Source organism: Anomalospiza imberbis, chromosome 2 (assembly GCF_031753505.1).
Source record: "Anomalospiza imberbis isolate Cuckoo-Finch-1a 21T00152 chromosome 2, ASM3175350v1, whole genome shotgun sequence".
Classification (NCBI taxonomy): domain Eukaryota; kingdom Metazoa; phylum Chordata; class Aves; order Passeriformes; family Viduidae; genus Anomalospiza; species Anomalospiza imberbis.
In genome coordinates this window covers 16371663-16377512 of record NC_089682.1, presented here as the reverse complement: position 1 = coordinate 16377512, position 5850 = coordinate 16371663, and the positions used below count along the sequence as shown (strand labels likewise).

At 42.1% G+C, this 5850-nt stretch overlaps 1 long non-coding RNA gene across 1 annotated transcript; it reads left to right on the top strand.

Annotated features, from left to right (window-relative positions):
• The first annotated feature begins 1799 nt into the window (after positions 1-1799).
• Positions 1800-5039, top strand: LOC137468336 (uncharacterized). Its single transcript, XR_010995883.1, has 2 exons — positions 1800-1967; positions 3125-5039. It is a non-coding gene; the product is annotated as an uncharacterized lncRNA (long non-coding RNA).
• Positions 5040-5850: the final 811 nt, after the last annotated feature.

The following is a 5850-nucleotide window of genomic DNA, read 5'->3' as shown; positions in this document are numbered from 1 at the left end:
CTCTCTTCAGACCCTAATTGCTCAGCAAAAGTGACATTTAAAATGCATATCATTAAAATCATAACAAATTTATTTACCTCCTTCCTTATTGGGATTGTTTCTGCATACATTACACATTTGATATATTGAGTGCTCTGGAGGTCAGGATGTGTTTGCATCATAAAATAATGTCTTGTGGAATCACGGTGACATGGACTGCCAGGCTCCCAGTATTACTCATGCACTGACTGCTCTTGTAGGAGCTATCACAAAATCCCAACATCCAGAGAGGGCCAACAGTCCCCGAGTTTTGTAGGACGAGAGTGTGCTGGCTGTTTTAAGTCAAACAAGTAATATTGCAAAAGTAGTGGGCAAATAATATTGTGAAGACTTTTGGACAGGAGGAAGAAAGGTGCAGCAAGAAGCACATGTGCACGTGCATCTCGGCCTCAGTTCTGAATCATTTGTTCAGTGCTAATATTGGCTTACTATATCTTTCTTTCCATCATATGTATGTGTGTGTATCACTGTATCTTTCTCTGTCTCAGAAGATGGCATTCAAGCCAGTATCTTTTAGGAACAGGAGACACTGCTCATGTAACATGTCTAATAGATGTTCTCTCTCTCACTTGCCATTAGATGTCAAACACCACTTTTTAGCTTCGGCACCCTGAAAACCACATTCACTATGAGAGCTGTTATCATAGTAGCTTTGTGTTTCTATTTGCTATGACATGATTGGTTGAAGGCAGAAAAGCAAAATGCAAGTTCAGTTAGGACAGAATTATTCCAGGTAGCCTCAGTTTTCTCTATTTCACTTGTGAGCATTCATTTCTTTTGTTAATGAAGTTATTAACTTACCTTTTAATGTCCTTTGGAACACTTGGATTTGTATGCCACAGGAGAGGAAAAAGGTTTTGTGACTATAATCATGGCAGTTTAATGTCAGTACCAGAGGATGAAGATCTAGCTTGCATTCTTAACTGAAGATGAAACAAATCTAACCAGTTATTCATCCATGTGCTTAGCTCCCTTATTCTACACAAAGATGGTGGAGGACTGAGAAGTCATATACTCTACTAAAGCATGCAGAAAATGTTTACTTGCTGCTTTACAAGGACTGAACCAAAGCCTACTGGATTCTTTCCAATCCATTGAATTTTAGTTGTTTGGTTTTGGGTTTTTTTATTAAAGCTGGGATAATGTTTTTGGCAAACAACAAATTTGTGAAAAAATGTCGTTTTGAAGAAGCGACTTGCAGAATTGACTCCAACTTGGTAAACAGATTTATTTAGCTGGGAAAGAAATAGAAAGCATTCATAAGAACATAACTGAAACTTTCCATGTTTTTCTTTGGAAATTATATATTTGTTCCATGTGTGACATTATTTAAAAGCTATAAAGAGGGATCGAGGTTGGCTAGACTGTAGAGAAGAATTTCTTCTTTCTCTTTGTTTTTTCCAGACTGGCCACTGAACAGACATGTCCTATGTGAGAGCCTTACTCTTTTCCATGCCATCTTCTCTGTTTAAATCACTTTTACTTACTTTTTGCTGCCTGTCTTCATAATTCGCAATGCTTTTCTCCAGCATGGACTTAATTGAATAGATTCTAAGTTACTAATCTCCAAATTTATCACATCCAAAAGATACCACCATTGGTGGTCAGTGACCTCTAACATTAGATAGAGCCCATGCAAAATGTAACAAATACTGCTTCTTGCTGTGCTTTCATATATTGGTATTAAAACACACTAAAGTAGACTAGTGGTAAAATCTGTAACTAGCATGACACTTGCCAATGGGCCAAGTATTATTTCTTCTTCACTTGCTATAGGGAACAGTCAAGAGCCAAAATAGACTTGTCTTTCATCCATTACAGAACCTTCAAAGTGTAACCCTTCAATCCAATGCTGCTGCTGGATAAACACACAGAATGATATCCCATGCCTCTGTCAAGCAGGATCCCCTCTGATCAAAGCAAGTCAGGTAAGCAAAGGTGGCATTTTTCATGGCTGAATTGGCCTGTTGCTGATCCTGGAAAATGTGTGAAAAGTATTACCCCCTGAGACCAGGATAAGACCCAAAATTCTGGATTTTCCTGGACATCCCCTTTCCAAGGTCTGCTGTTCAGCACCCAGAGAAACCCTGCACAAGGATGGAGGGGTGGGGCGGGCAGCTTTTGCAGGTGGGAAGGCTGCATGTAGACTAACATCCTGCCCCCAGTCGAGCTGCCGCTCTCCTGGCGAGGTCGCGTGGCGATGCCAGCTCGCCACACTGGGGCTGCCCGGAGTGGGGAACACACGAGCGGTGCCCCGGCGCGGCTTGGCTCGCACTAGGGATCCCGAGCAGCTCTGGAGCTGGCCGCCCTGCTGCCTTCGATTGACTGCAGCTGCTTGTTTGCTCTCCGCGAGGCTGCTTCTGGAAAGCCTGTCTGTCTGACCTGTCTGCCTCCTTCCTGATGCTGAGCTTCTTCTCAGCTGCCTCATTTCCTCCCTGTGATCCTGACAGAGGCAGCCTGAAATCCCTCTGCTCACTGGGCCTCCAAGTGACTTTCCATCTATTTAATCTATCATTAAACCTTAATGCGAGGTCTTCCCGTCACAAAATGATAGATCGAGGAACAGAGCATTCCTTTCCTTTCATAATGTTTTCTGATTTTAAACAACTATGCCCAGATATTTGTTTGATAGCTATAAATCAAGAACTCAATCAAAAGCCTGTACCAGCCCTGCACAGGAGCTTCCCTGGGATATTGCCTCACTCTTTTTTCCTTTTTTTTTAATTCTGCGAAGCAGGAGTGAATGGCATAATAGTGGATATTGGAAATAAACTCTTGAGCAGTGGAAGGACCATCATTAATGCTGACAAAAGCAGCTTTTGAGGCTGCCAAGATCAAATAATGAGAGCTGGTAGGAGAAGCTGGCATAGCTTATGGATGTGAGGTTCAAGTTACCACTTTTTTGAAGCAATTAACTTTTGTGGTATTTTGTATAGATGGGTCTAAGCTGAGGGTTTCCCTTCAACTGAAGCAGAAATACCTTTGTCCACAATATTAATTATTTTTCCTTGAGTGCTACAAGAGGCTTCCCCTAATTTACTTGCAGGCTGTTTAACCCTAGTCATTTCCCTCCCTTTTTTCACAGCTCTCCCACATCCAGACTTTCCTGGTAAAAGCACATGAAAGCCAACCTTTCCCTAGAAGGACAAGGACACCTAACTTTCCTGTGAAAACACAAGAGGAAAGAGTTGGACTGCTCTTTTCAAAAGGGAATTTGTCACGATATCCCTGCATCTACAGCCAAAATGTGCACTGACCACGAGGGCCCTATTTCACCTTCATCCCTGGAAGAATTTAATTAATTTTTCTATACTGGCAGGCGAACAACATTTCCTGAAGAGAAAAATAACTGTTAATTTCCAGAGGTAATTAACAGTCACTGAATGAGACTAAGGGCTTTCATCAAAATTACCAATCAGCTCAAATTTGAAGAGATTCTCTCCTCCTCATTGCTTCTTCATCTCATTCAGCCAGTCCTGCTGAATTAGTGCCTAATAGAGTCTCAGACATATTCATATCCTGTCAAATTCCCATCCTCCCAAGGAACTGTCCCTTTCAAATGGTAATACAGAGGGCGTATGATGTGCACTCGTTGCTATTTTGGATTTAACAGCTGGCTGTGTTAACACCACTAAGGGTAGCTGTGGAAACTTAACTGAGGGACGTGTGCATGTGTGTGTGTGTACACATCTGTGTGAGTAAACGCCTACTCCTTTGCAAATGATACCATTTATCTTAAACAATGCTCTCTTTATAACTCTAAAAGCTAATTCTCTTTTTAGACCACCACAGCTGCTGAAGGGGAGAATGGCACAGCTTCACAGCACCCAAGAGCATGGCCTCACCCCAGGACTGGGGTGCAACCCCTTTCTCACACAAGTCTCAGCAGATAAGCAGGGTCACCATCAGTACTGGGTCACTGGTGGCCCTCATGAAGACCGAAGGGTTTAAGAAAGGCTCTCCTCACATTGGCCAGGTGAGGAGAGTTAGGGGGACGGGCAGCCCCAGGGATTTACTTGTTTTTGCACAGTTTCAGATGTTCTCAACGCAGCCCAATGCACACACTGGAGTGCCTGAGCAGAGGCAGATGGTCTAGGGGCTGACCTCCACAGAGCAATATGAGCCCAGAAATTAGGAGCCCTCCTGGGTCACTGTAATATGTTTCCCTCCTCCTGCTTTGTAAATATTTTGAGCCTGAGCCAAAGACAGGTGGTGTTTGCAGGGACGTTCTCAGTGACTTCAGCTGGATCTGGAGTACTTGTAATTTGGACATCTCAGGGGACCTCGTGGTAACAACAAATAATGAGAAGTTCTGGTAAAACATTTCTGTGTGCTGTGCCAGGGCACTTCTGGAGACAGCACTAGATGGGCACAGAGCATGACCTTTGTTAACAATATACGCTACATGAAAGCTAATAATTCTGGCTAAAGCATATTCAAAATAGGATGCTTGAAGCAAAACTAATGCATTATTCACTGCTTATTGGGAATACAAGAACATGGAGATAGACATCTGAGCCTTGGGCCTTTTCTGCAATGCACTGTACACGGGCTCACTGGGCTTATTGGCAGTACAGTGACTCTTACTGCCGTGGATTTTTCATTACTAATAGCATTTAAAATCTTGCCCTGCAATCAAATTTTTTAAAAAGTGCACTTATTCATCTTTGCTTTCTAGTCACATACAGTGATGAGAGGTATTTCTAATGCTGTATGCATTCCCTTGGTGTAAAATGTGCCCTTTTTCCACCTTTACATTAAATCAGACAAATATTTGGTGAAACTCACAGGGTGAAAGAGTGCAAAAATTGCCAATTTCTCAGTAGGTACCTGAAAACAATTCTGAACAGAGCACCAACATAATCAACTCCAATACAACATGCAGGCTCTGCTAACATAATGCTTCTTAAAAATATAAATGTGTAGAATAAGGAGAAAAATGTTATTTTATATACTTATACTTGTGATATACAAATAAAAATCTTTGTGAAACAATTTAATAGCAGCATTATAGAAAAATCTGTTTGGATTTGCCTAATTGCCTGTAGACAGCCTGCAATATAGACACTTGCCTCTGAACTAATCACTCTCTGGTCCTTTTGTGGTCAACAGAGAAACACTGACACTTGGGAGAGTGATTTATCTCTTCCTAAAGTACATGTCCAAGAAAGGTCAAATGAATTGCATCCTAAAAGTGCTTATTTCTCCTGGCTGACCATAAAGGTTGAAGAGTGACTAACTCAGATGCAAATTAATACACTGTAGACATACAAGCCTGTGGGTTGGTGGAGGAGGGAGTGCTGAAGTGCACCCCTATTCTTCCATTTGCCACAGGGGAAGGGTCTGTAGAATAAAGACAGATAACTCCTCCTCCTCCTCCTTCTCCCCAAAGACAGATTTCTGCAGTTTCATCAGATGAGATTTTTGGTTCCAGGAGTTTTGCCATACATCACCAGAAAGGGTAGTGTATGCCCAGACCTGCCCCACAATATCCTGTCAGACAAACTTCTTCTGCAGGTGATGCTGCAAAGATGTTTTGGATCCCAGCAGTCTCAGCAAGTAAGCCTGATTTATAGTAATGGTTAATCCTTCTTGGAGTCAGAAGCAGCTTGACTGGATCCCAATTACTGCTTAACAAGGTACGTCTTGTCAAAACAGTTTTGAGGCCAACTTATTCTGATGCAAGCTGATCTTTAAGTGCAACTGAAGATTGGCTTCAGTAGCACATCTTTGCTATGGCAAATTCTCTTTAAGACTTTTGGGGGGCTGACATGGGACCAACTTTCTGCTAGAAAACAGATTGAAATGTAA